Below are 12,731 nucleotides of genomic sequence, written 5' to 3' on the forward strand. Positions count from 1 at the left end.
TGGTAAACACTTATTTTCAGGACTAGTAACGTCGATACTATACAGTATTGTTTTGTTACTTAACAGTAAAAGTTTGGGCCAATGAGGTTCAATAATTGGGAGAAAAGAAGTAAAATTGTAATACTACGAATGCCCAGTTATCAGCTGTTAAGACCAATTTATTCGATTAAACGAGTGAGTAGTTGGAATATGTACTAGATTCTTTGTTGTACATTAAAGAAAATCTTAATAATATCCCTGCTAACAATTCAGTACATTCATATTTTACCAGACAGAGCTATTTTATAAGTACAGTATTCACCAATGTAATTATCAGACTACCATTAAATCCACTTTTGAATTAAAATTCAAAATGCATTTGAAAACTCTTTTGATAGAATTAAGTGTTTATGATGTTGACGAATTTATCACTTATTTAAGGTGTCCAGTTATGTAAATAACAATTTATTGTAAAATGTGACGATGCCATACGTATGTTTTGTATGTTTTTATACGACAATAAATGCATTGATTTGGGATAAGTCGTTACATCACAATCTGTGGCAATGCGAAGTTATTAACGAAAGTCATGAGTAGTGATTTTTAGTACCTAATTAAAAAACGGTTGTAGGGAAAATTAGTGTACGCAACTCACGTAATTAGCCTTTACGACCCTCGTAGAAGTTTTAAAGACACTCGCCAGTCGCCAAGGCCTGTACCTTAAAATGTTTACTCGTGTCTTTAAATGAGACCACGAATACTTGAACTTCGTGGTAAAGACTGTCCTTACGCGATCGTCGCGTACTACTGTACTATAATAGAATGAGGGAGCTGATTAGGGAAAAACAACAACAAACACATTTTGTTTAGCTCTAATTAAATTAGTTTATAAGAGTTGTAAATGTTTGTAGTTACGTCTAAAATAAAACAAAATGAATTTCGGAACTTGTTTATAATTAAATCCATTTTACTTTTAAAATAGTGCCCTTGGAATTTTGTGAAATAAGAATGTAAACAAATGTGTGGTATTTAGAAATTGGACTTATCGCAATTAATTGACGGAGTACGTTTTTACTTTGCTGTGCGAGTGCTCTTGCTCTTATCAACGATCAAAACTAAACACAATAAACCAAGCCCTGTCGTTGTTTTGCTGCGGACCTTAATGGTTTTTTTTTAAATTCAAATGAAAGGGAGAGGGCGCAAAACTACCTCTCGAGAACATAGTGCTTCACAATATTATGATAACCGCAGACCATCTACAGACACTCAGATCATGCAGTATTATTGAGGGACTACTGCATTTAAAACAACTCATTTAATTTTCCTCTTTTTCACAGTTTTTTATGTTGATTCGACAATTTCAATTTCAATTGCTTGAATAGTAAAAACAGTAACACTTTTTTGGGAGAGAATTTAGGCTCTTAAGACAATCTAAAAATGCGTGTTAAAGAGTTTTAAAAGAAGCTAAAACTTAAGTAAAAATATGTTTGTTCAATGAAGGGCATATTTCCCGAGTCCCCATCCTGTTGGAGGTTGGACTACGGTATTTCACACCCCCAAATTCCCTGAACAAAATACTTGCCCGCTTCCACAGAAAAATAGGGTAGTGTTTAGATATGTGTTCACGTTTATAAATAACTCTTGTTTTACCATTACGTTTATGCCAACAATATGGAACATTTTAATAGTTTAGACCAGGATCAGTTCATCAGCATCAGACGTAGACATCGATCCGGACTGCCTTAGCCTTAGCAGCCTTAGTTTAGTGACTCATGCGCATCCCAGCAAACAGAGCAGTTGTGTCGTACGCTGGGAATTTTCCCTGATCAAGGGAAATTTTCTTAAAACTTGATCAACTGTATTTAAATTCTATTTCCGTAGTAAACAATGTAATGATGAATTTTCGCAGGTGATAAGAAAATAGGAGTAGAACAAGAGTAGAAAGTGAGTCATTACATATTTGAGACCACGTTTGAAGTGCGAGATTTATCGAGCACTAAATGGTCGACACTTTCACTCGTGTTTTGAACGTTACTTTTCGCTACACTACAAAGAATAATTTATTTTCTTAGTTACACAACTCATAGAATTGTTATGTTATGCCTTCAATTTAAAGTTAATATTGACTTTAGTTATTGAAAATTGAAAAAGTTGATAAAACAATAACATATATTGAAGTTGTTGACGGTGGAAAATTTTCGGTTGTAAACAATGTTACTTTCGGTAGTAAACAATAGACAGCTGTTGAAAATATGTTTTTCCTACAGTCACCCGACAAAGTTGGCTTCCTTGTACTGTTTATAGTACAGAAAGCTGCTAATTGCTGCATATTTATACTTTGCCGTACGGTTTATACTTTGCCGTACCGTTTATACTTTGCCGCACATCAGGATTCCAACGAAACAACACAAAACAGCGTGGTTCTATTATGCACGTAATCCGTGTACGCTTGGAAATAGGTTGGCAACACTTAAAGATAATAATACTATGAGCAGCTGATTGACTATTATAACTTCGATTTAACCTGTCATTTCGTGTTTATAGTTTCAGTATTTCTGAACTTCCTGGACTTTTCTTTTAAACGTTTTTAAAACATTCCTACGATCTTAATAAACAAAAAAAATACATTTAAAGCATTTTTTTAGGCGCGGAAACCACTTCAAATTACAAAAACATAGGGACTATATTCTCAAAACGCGGAGCACATTTCTTGCCGAGGAAAAATAGCGGAGTGATACGGACCGCGGGTACTACTTTCTCTAAGGGCACCATTTGCGGTGCCAGCTGAATCTAAAAACGTGTTGTATAGTGTTTGAAAGACTAATTATTTATATGATTTATAGTGACTGTAGGAAAAATATAATGTGTAACACGAGTGAAAAAGGCCTTTGCTGCACTCGAGATCATTCCGCACTCGCCTGCGGCTCGTGCGTAAACATTGCTCTCGTGTGCAGCAAAGTGCCACTTTCACCACTAGTTACACAAATAACTATTGCAGGTTGTAAACACATAACGAAAACACCTCAACTCATAGTAGTGTAGTAAAAATAATATTTCTGAATTCTGAACCCTCACATTTTTCAGGATTGGAAAACGTACTTATATTGTAAAGTTACTTGATTTCCTCCTGACTTTTTAACATTGGAATTGATTACTAAACAAAACTAATCCTTACGTATGAGATGCTAGATTTGCACCTTTGTAAAATAAAATCTAATTTTCAATTCCTTTAACCTTTTATTAATGTTATGCATGTTAGCTATACATGGCTGTTATTTTTAAAGGTTCTATGGCTCTTGCGCTGCGATTCTGAATCAATATTAACTAATCAATTACCGGTAACTAATTACTACGCCTAATTTAGTATGCTAATAAATACATCTCGAGAAGAACTTTTAGATGAAAGGTAAGTTTTATAAGGTTTTAGTACATACATTTTGTAATTTTGTAATTACATGCATCTATGCCTATATGGAATATGATTTATTAGTAAATAATTTTCAAATCAATACTATTTAATAAAAACCCGTTTGGACATAAAACAACCAAAACGGTGGGTGAAATCCCTTTAAATATCTACTAAAACATTATATATGTTTATAGCTAGTTGTGACCGTACCAAAGTACAAAGTAAATAGAGTAAATCTAAGTAAAGTGCAACTAATTACAATGCCGTACCGGTATTAAAACTTATCACACTTACACACACACACCAAACAAATCGATAAAATATCACATATATCTGAATTATTATTAATTTACATTTCCCTTTTTAAACTACGATATTAGTTCATAAAACAAAATTTAAAGTACTAAAATGTCAAAAAGATTTCACCCAAATGCAATTTTGGGCCGTTTTGCACAACGGGGAAATTTCACATATTTGGGGATTTTCGTGTTGCCTCATGAAAGGTTGGCAGCCTGGATCTCCCGCCAAGTTACAGCTGTCTCAGGCTGTCTGCTGCGGACTCAGCACCCAGCCCAGCAGTTTGTATTTCAGCAGTGTCAGGTGTGGTCAGGGTAGTGCAGCAGTCCACGTAAGTTTTTCAGCATCATAACAATGTTGTTTAGAATTTAATATTCATAAAGGAAATATTTTATATTAGCTTTTGCAAATTATAGAACCTTGTGTAAAGTACGATTAAACAAAAATGTGAATCTAAACCTCTTTTTCAAAATCAGGGCAGGCACATTGCAGCTTCCTAAATTACTTCATAGTGAAAACTATTTCCTCACTGATTTCAACTAGGAACTTCTAGGGTGACTGCAAGTCATAAAGCATATCAATGATTAAATATGATCAAATTGTACATAATTAACACCCTAATAAAACGTGTCGTTGTTTGTGTTGTATTTAAGCCGCATTATAATGTGTTTACCTCCCCTACTTGGGCATCGATTTTTTGTTTGACTTTTTTTTAAATGATACTACACTATTCGTTCGGTAGGTTAATGTTATTAAATGACATTTATTTATACTTTCCAATAAGTGCACAAAACCCTTCTTTATTTGAGTTGTAACTACGGACCAAGGGGTTTCGTACAGTCTCCACATTTTTGTGACGATTATATACCAAATGTAATTACTCTGTAGTTCTTGAAATTTCTCCTACTTTCTTCAACTATTTACCTTATTTTTGATTTTTAAAAAACCTACTTATCCAATGGTATATCGTGTATAAGAAATTCGTTACTGTCTAAAGATGTGTAAGTTAGTATCCTCCGTATTATTTTTTATTTTAAAATGTCGGAGTTGGAAACAACCCAGTTTAGTTATATCACTCTTAGTTCTTTGGTTATTTCCTTTGGCATCGCTATAGCGACTACTACAGTAGTAGGGGGCTCCTCAGCGTTAAGTCTTCATAGAGCAAATAGTGCTTAACTATCTTTGTATAAATGAAAACAAATCATAGACCTGTAAAGTGAAAAGCATTAATTAGAATTTTATGATTACGAAAGTTCGGTTGACGACATGATAAAAGTGGATATTAAAACTTTGTTGGCGTCTTCTTGTTTTCTTTTTGCTCCTCTAGGAAGCTGGCTGGTCCATCTCACCTGAACTCCACATACTTGGCTTACTCGTTGGATTGAAAATGGTTTTGACAAAAAATTCATATTAAGTCCATGGAGTTTCTGCCTGCTTAACAATTTATGACGCAGCACAAACAACGCAACTTAGCTAGAAACACGTTTTTCTGTCAGGCAGTAAACTGTATATTCAATGGTAATGGGGGTCATTAATCAATGAACAACAAATCCGAGAAAGAACTACATTTTACATGTCAACTGTTACCAATATTTTTTTCAACTCTAAATTTCTTCGCCCGATCCACCCCCAACAACATTTTAAAAGTGTTTATGATGTCTATGATATCAAGAATCAATTATCAAAAAAACGTGTTGCGTATTCGTGGTTCTTAATGAGTTATTTACACGATTCAATTCTTTAGAACTTGTAAGAGACGCATTAATAAGAGACGGTTGTCCCGGATAACCGGATCAAAACCTTGGTTGAGCCAAGGTTAATAAACATTGCCAGCCTCTGTAAAAGGAAATATCAAAAGCTAAGTAATTAAAATCAAACGTAACAGAAAACACAAATAACAGTTTCTCCGTTCATAGCTAGCAATAAACAGATTTCGACTTGTTTTCATTTATTGCATTAAGTTAGGTTACCGTACTTCAGTTGGTGACCGCTGATAAGATTTCGACGTTTTCTATTTAATCACAGCTAAGAAATAAGTGTTTTTAGCGAATTTCCCTATAGGGAAGTAGCTATTACCGTAGGTATCATGGTAAGATCTAGGCCCGGGACCGATTTACTTTTTAATTTTGATGTCCCCAGAGGCCAAAAACATCATTCGTTCAAATATATATATATATACTAGCTGACCCGGCGAACTTCGTATCGCCTAAGTTATAGGTTTCCCCTAAGACAGACCGATGGAAAGAAAGTACCGTTCCGTTTAATTTTCAAGATGATCTCGTTCGCATCGCTCAATCACGTCCTGGTTGAAGTTCGTTCGCTACGCTCACTCACCTTTCGGTTGGAGCTCGTTCGCTACGCTCACTCACCTTTAGGTTGGAACTCGTTCGCTGCGCTCACTTGCCTTCAGGTTAGCTCGTTCGCTACGCTAACTCGCCTCCAGGTTGAAGTTCGTTCGCTACGCTCACTCACCTTTTGGTTGCAAATTAGCTGTTGTCATAAATGTAAAAGAAATAATAGTGCTGCACCCTGTTGGTAATCCTTGTAACTTTAATGCTATTGAACATCATAGAACAGAACCAACTTGTTTAATTGAAACAGCTGTTAAGATTCATTAATTCCATTTCTCATAAGGTTAACATGGGAAACTCCAGAGCCACTGGGGCGGAGCCCTTTTAAGAATTTCGAAACGGGAAATAGTTTACGTCCGATTCGCATACCTACAGAATTTACACACCAAATTTCATAACGATCGGTGAAGTCGTTCCGGAGGAGTTTGCAGACAAACACTGTGACACGAGAATTTTATATATTAGATAGATATATATATGTGTGTGTGTGTGTCCATCCACGCGATAACTTTAGTAATTTTTGTCCGATTTTGATAAAATTTGGTTTGAAGGTGTAAGGCGGGATGAACTTGAATGAGTTCGCGAACCAGCATGATCGGACTATGTTAACGGGGGTTTATTGGGGGTTTTATGGGGTAAAAATAGGTTTTTCCCATTTTTGACCCTAAAAACGCAAAATTTATGCGCCTAATTGTTACGGAGAAAAATAAAAAAATGTTAATTTTAAATTCCCATGTTATTCTTATGGAGATGAACATATTTTGATCAAATTTGGAAAATACATTAATTTCTTACTAAACTACAGTACCTTTTAACATTTTACATTTAAAAAAACTTGTTTACCCTCCCTGTTGCAGCAAACCTAAGTTCTCATTTAACTAATTCTGTTTAAATAGGGAATAAATGTGATATTTTTAAGGAGACATTTTAGTGTAAATCCAATCAGGCAAATGGAAATTCGCTAAGTCTGCAGGTTTGCTGCGGCGGGGGTATTTCCATTATCTGTGGCCCAATTTAAAGAGGATTTCTTACCATGTTGCTCAAAAACCAGCATTACCCTGTTCTTGCTTTTATGAGTTAGAATTGAGTGAGCAAAACAAAATAAAGGTGTTTGTGATCCAAAGTATAGAAATATCTGACAGTTTTATGAAAAATATTTTAGAACTCGTTGTCATTAACACTAAATAATCTTTAAAAATCATTCTATATTCAGATGATGGCTACATGAAATAAATACAAGAGGTTCTACCCGCGAATTCACGGGTGAACAGAAGCCACCATTAAATTAATTTAATCAACTTTGATATTTCAGTTAAAGGGCCCAAGTTCGAGAAATTGTCATCTGAAAGGGTGTTAAAAGCAGTGGAATCTTCATACCTTACGTCCTAAGGTCGGCCGAGGTTGTACCTGTAAACGCAGGTACCCCAGGTACGCAGGTGGTGTGTTCTCTTTCACGACGTTCTTTACTTTAATACTTTTCAATGAAATTGCGACCTGTTAAAGATCAGTGACAACCTCTTGGAACGAAGAACATACATGGTTTTTAATCCCATATTTATTGTGTTTCGATCACCTCACTCACTTTTATCAAACAGCTAGAAATAGCTTCACTGACCATTCGCCACACTTCTTTTAAGAACATAAAAGTAAATAAAATAAGTAAACAAAAATGTAAACAAACAAACTATATTGTCAATTGCATTGGCCAGCTGTTCACTAAATTCATCGAATAATAACTTCCAAAACATGCAAGGCGTAGCCCTTTGGAAATCAGCCCGTGGGACAGAGCCCTTAGGGAGTTCGTCCATATCAATACTTTTCGGCAAATCTACACACTCTAAGCTCCATTTTGATATGCCATATGCCTATATTTTTATTTGGTAAATTGCCTTAACAATTTACATAAAATTAATAGTATAATAGATAATAGATAAATTACGATGTTTGATATAGACTATTCGTCGAAATAATGTCACAATAAACAATGAAAACCCACGTGCGACTTAAAACTACTTCTCCATGTCAAAATAATATTTTCAATTAAGAAATCCTATCACAGTGATAAAATAAATTGGGAAATGGAATAAATGGAGAATCGATGGGAGGTAGGGTGTGGGGGTGGGCGGAAAATTCCTATCAATCGCATCGACAAACAAGTTAAATTGAATTGAAAGCTTTTTCGAATCCAGAATTGAGACTACCCTGTTGGGAGTTGAGTTCCAACAATGGGGTTGCACCTTATTTACCTCGGGTTTGTCTTGTGTTTGTGTCTTATTCGTTAAAGACTCTATTTACGTTGGAAATAAGTAACTTCCATACCATAAGACAAGGTTCTATTTCTGAATGTCATTTTTACGTTATAGTAAATTAAGACGAATATGAGCTACAAGCTTACAACACTGCATTATTATTACTAAGTACGATATAGAATATTTCGTACCTAGGGCCAAAAATGAGGTTTTGCCGGATCGAGTTTTTAAATTCGAGACGATGTCGAGATATGATTCATTTCATGGTCATAAGTCATAAGTTCTTTATTCCAAAATAACAAATAACACTTTGTCCATTTCCATGGTTTGTGTGAAGTTTGGTGCAGATCCGTCTAAAGGACTCTGCCCCAGAGGGCTTTTAGGGGTCCAATGTCAAACTTTTGGAACTACTGTACAGTGTTTACAAATAAATATAACTAGAGGTCGTCCAGTGATCGAAACTCGACCAAAAATATGTAATTTACAGACTTCTCTTTTTTCACCCCACACTGTAAATAAAACATGTGATTGGAGTTTCTTCCATTTTTGTTTTGATTTTCTGTTTATATTTTGTTGTTATTTCGTCACCAGCATGGCAACCCATAAGATCAATGTAAATTTTTTCAAAAATTTAAATTCATTTTTTGTGCTAATTTTTAGTCTATTTAAATTTATAAAGGGATTCTGCACATCTACAGGAAAATATCTTTTCAACAGCATGCGTAGATTTCCCCTGCGATACACATGAGCCGAGAAAAAAGGTTTTCAAGAATCATGCTTGCCTATTAATATATAGATTGATTGATTAAAAGCAGATGTTTACTTTCACCATCTGTTTTGTATAGTAGGTTTGAATAATCACGACATTCTGTTTAGCAGTATCCAATAGCCAATGGTATTAGCCATGATTTGAAATAGTGCCACAGCACCGCAGAATGCGGCACAGAAAACTATTTTACTTTTGGATACGGCAAGTCCAAATATATTAAACCCCAATCGCAGCACACCTGTGCACTCAGCAACGTTTAAATGCTCTACTGTCAAATATGTAAACATGAAAACCTTTCTCAAAGCATGAAAACAATAAAAGGGAGGGCAATGCCTTAATTTAATTTGAATTTAATTAAAGTACTTAAGATTGTTCTACAACAAAAACATTGTTTATTCACTGGCATTTCAGGGATAGACTATTTTTCGCACTGAATACACTCGCACTAATTTGTAAAACTAATACTTTCTTCATATTCTGTAACCTCCAACTCCTAAATATTAACTTTTAGTTTTATCTTACGTTCTATTTTATTAAAATAAATCAGTTTGATGGAAAAATAAATGTAAGCAAACATTCGTCCTAAAATATAAACGCAAACCTAACATAAGAATTGGCTTCAATTTTGAAATTAGTCGATGTATCTATGTTCGATTAGTGGCTCGAGTTCATCGCCGATGACTATAGTTCGGCCGCTTAGAAAACGACCTGCGCGCTAATGCTAAACCAATGCTGGAGGAGGTCGTTTTCTAAGCGGCCGAACTATAGCGGTAGATTTCGAGGCTTGTTAGTGTTAGTGAAAGTATCTGGGAAAGGCACCCAACTAGCAAACTATCTAGGTTTGGGGAACGATAACCTACCTTGCAGACCCAGGGGACATCATGGCTACAAGCTTAGTCTAATGATAGAAGTAGGCTTCCCATCAAAGTAGTAAAATAGATAAAACATACTCCCTTGTTTTTATTGGGGTTTTAATAATTGATCAAGATCATGGATCAAGAAAACATATAACCCTGGTCAGTAAAAAAACTACTCAAACCATCTCTCTCCATCTACACTCATACATATATATTATGGTTAAATACACCCAATTGTGTCCCTGTAATACGATACATACTTCAGTTGGCGTAATATATATGCATTAAGTACTACCACCTTATCAATTTTTCCCCTTCCAACCATCCGTATATCCTTTGTCTTAACATTTTCTATACACAGTACTCATATTTGCTACTGAACCACATTCAATTTAGCTTGCGTTCAAACGGAAGGTTAACAGCCCAATTTAGTTGCAATGTCAACATCAGATTAGATAGGAGCCGACCTTCATTTAAACCGACCACTGTTTGTATACGCAATCAACGGCTCAGTAGCGGCCATTGCTGATAACAGCGTACGTAAACAAACACAAGACCTAGTTAGTGACGAAATAAATACAGACAAGAAATAGAACTTTGTTTTGTGCATGGCCGAACATTGTTTGTGATACTCACTTCCATAAAATTGTTTATGAGAATTGTGTTTTATCAAGAGATGAAGTCTGTAGGAAGTAAAGCTTGGGCATTTATCAGAAGAGGGCCGCCACTGTTTAAACCGTGTAAAACTAGAGTTTAGGTTAGGTGATGATTTTTTTAAAGTTTTTGTGATTATTTCTGTTCAGTGAATAAAAAACTAAACTTGTGAGTAAAGCTATAAAATAACCTAACCTAACCTAAGGTAATTCCACAGTTTAAAAAGTGGTGGCCTCTTCTTAAAAATACTCTAAAGCTTATAAAGTATAAAGGGATTAAGGTATACTTAAACACCTTAAGAGGTGTAAAGTGCAAAAATACAAAATAATTAGCATTTTACATTTGTGTACATAAATAATCCAATTAAGTAATGTTTTCCTCACCATATCATACATGATCCTATTGGGTAGAGCCACAGACTATTGTCTGTGGTCGATCTTACTAGGTAGACTTTGACGTTTTCCATAAAAAATAACATTTATTAGGTAGCCTACATATGGGTAATACTATTCTGATTTGATTAAACACGTTTTAGTAATTATTTAAAATTAATTAAATAACATCTAATATGTTAATAATACCCACATTCAATTAATAAAAATATGTTAGGCTATTACACCAAATTCTTGTTGTTATATTATTGCAAATCACAATAGTACAACTCAATAATATTTGTATATCGGCTTTCTTTATTTTAATATGCGTCTAAGCCTATGTGTCTAACATGTTAAGTTTTAAACAGTGACCAAAATATTATCAGTGTAATAATTGATTTTCAATCAAATTATTTCCCTTTATAATAGTCGTTGTCGTTCCAGATCCGTTGTCATCTCCTATTACAGTTAAATAATTAATCTTCAATAATTATTTTCAAAACTTGAGAGGCCAGTTGCAATACCAAAAGTATTTTTCATGACAAAAATCACAACTTTTAAAAACGCTTATAAAATTGTAACTTTCCAACTCCGTGTACAATCTCTGTGTAAATAACCTAAACTCCACAGTGTACAGAGAGCGCGCTGTTGGTAGGGGCGACACGCTACAAGCAGCACACCTCTGCACCTATATCACGTTTAGCGCCCTGATTACTCCCATTCTTACCCTTATTCACTTATCACACCTTACCCCTTAGAGAGTGCGACTGCTTCATTTGTACAATGCTACCTTCCCCGTCTGTGTGTACTTTAACACTTTTGTGCTCTTGATGTTATTTATTTGTTGTTTTATTTTGTCTTTCGTAACATTTTGCAGTTTGAACGTTAATATTGTGTAGACTGGGAAGAACTGTGACTAGGTACAAATATAGGTAATGAATACGCGTTAGTCTTCCAGCATTTCCAATACTACAGACTTATACTTTAAAAATTCACAATATTTTAAGTGTACATGTACATCAATTGATAAGTATGTAATTTGATTTGCAACACTGATTTTGAACAACACACTTTTTAAAGAGCCGAGGTACCATCTTGGTTAGTGTCAAAGCTACAGCATTAACTTCAAACAGCTTTTCTTATACATATTTGTTTCAAAATCCCTTTTCAACTCCAATAGCATAAACTGGAGACGAAATAAGAGGTTTCCTCATATAAACTCATATAAATTTAATTTATAATATGGATGTTGCATTCAGACTCAACGTGGATTTAAATTTTAAACTCGGTTGCAAAATATTGATATGGTGGTTTGATACTGTTAATACTGTTCTATGAAATGGCGACCATACAAAGTAGGTATTTTAAGCCAAGTATGAATGGAGATGAGTGTAGGATGAGTGGCGCGATCTTGTAGTCTTGTTAGTGACTAAGGCCGATATTCCTTAGACACAGCTGTTAATTAATAGCCCATACAGCTAATTAATGGCAACTAAGAGACCTGCAGTTTAGTGGAATCCGAACCACATTTTTGCCATGGTAATTACGATTTGGTCTATTTATCAGGATAGTACTGCGGATAGTCGTGGTACTTACCCGTGCGGACGTTAATCCACACTGGGGAGTATTGCATCCACAGTGCATGCCTATATATATCCACAATTCGTGACCTCCTAGAAGCTGGATTACAGGACGACGCCACCCGATAATATTTAGTCAGTTGAGTTTCCAAATTAATTTACCTTCCTGAAATCTTTACTTACCTAAATATTGTAAACTTAATAAAAAGATT

At 34.8% G+C, this 12,731-nt stretch overlaps 1 protein-coding gene across 2 annotated transcripts in view; it reads left to right on the forward strand.

Moving 5' to 3' along the window:
* The first annotated feature begins 3,922 nt into the window (after window positions 1-3,922).
* LOC129001400 (ubiquitin-conjugating enzyme E2Q-like protein 1) overlaps window positions 3,923-12,731 on the forward strand; it is a 52,639-nt gene continuing 43,830 nt past the window's right edge. The window contains exon 1 of one of the 2 annotated variants that reach the window (XM_054428654.1): window positions 3,923-4,016. The gene's annotated coding sequence lies outside the window, so the exon portion shown is untranslated. The remainder of the gene's footprint in view (window positions 4,017-12,731) is intronic. The other variant, XM_054428655.1, reaches the window with a different exon arrangement.

Source organism: Macrosteles quadrilineatus, unplaced genomic scaffold (genome assembly GCF_028750875.1).
Source record: "Macrosteles quadrilineatus isolate MER2022 unplaced genomic scaffold, UCM_ALF_1.0 Scaffold_8__2_contigs__length_117827958, whole genome shotgun sequence".
NCBI classification, from domain to species: domain Eukaryota; kingdom Metazoa; phylum Arthropoda; class Insecta; order Hemiptera; family Cicadellidae; genus Macrosteles; species Macrosteles quadrilineatus.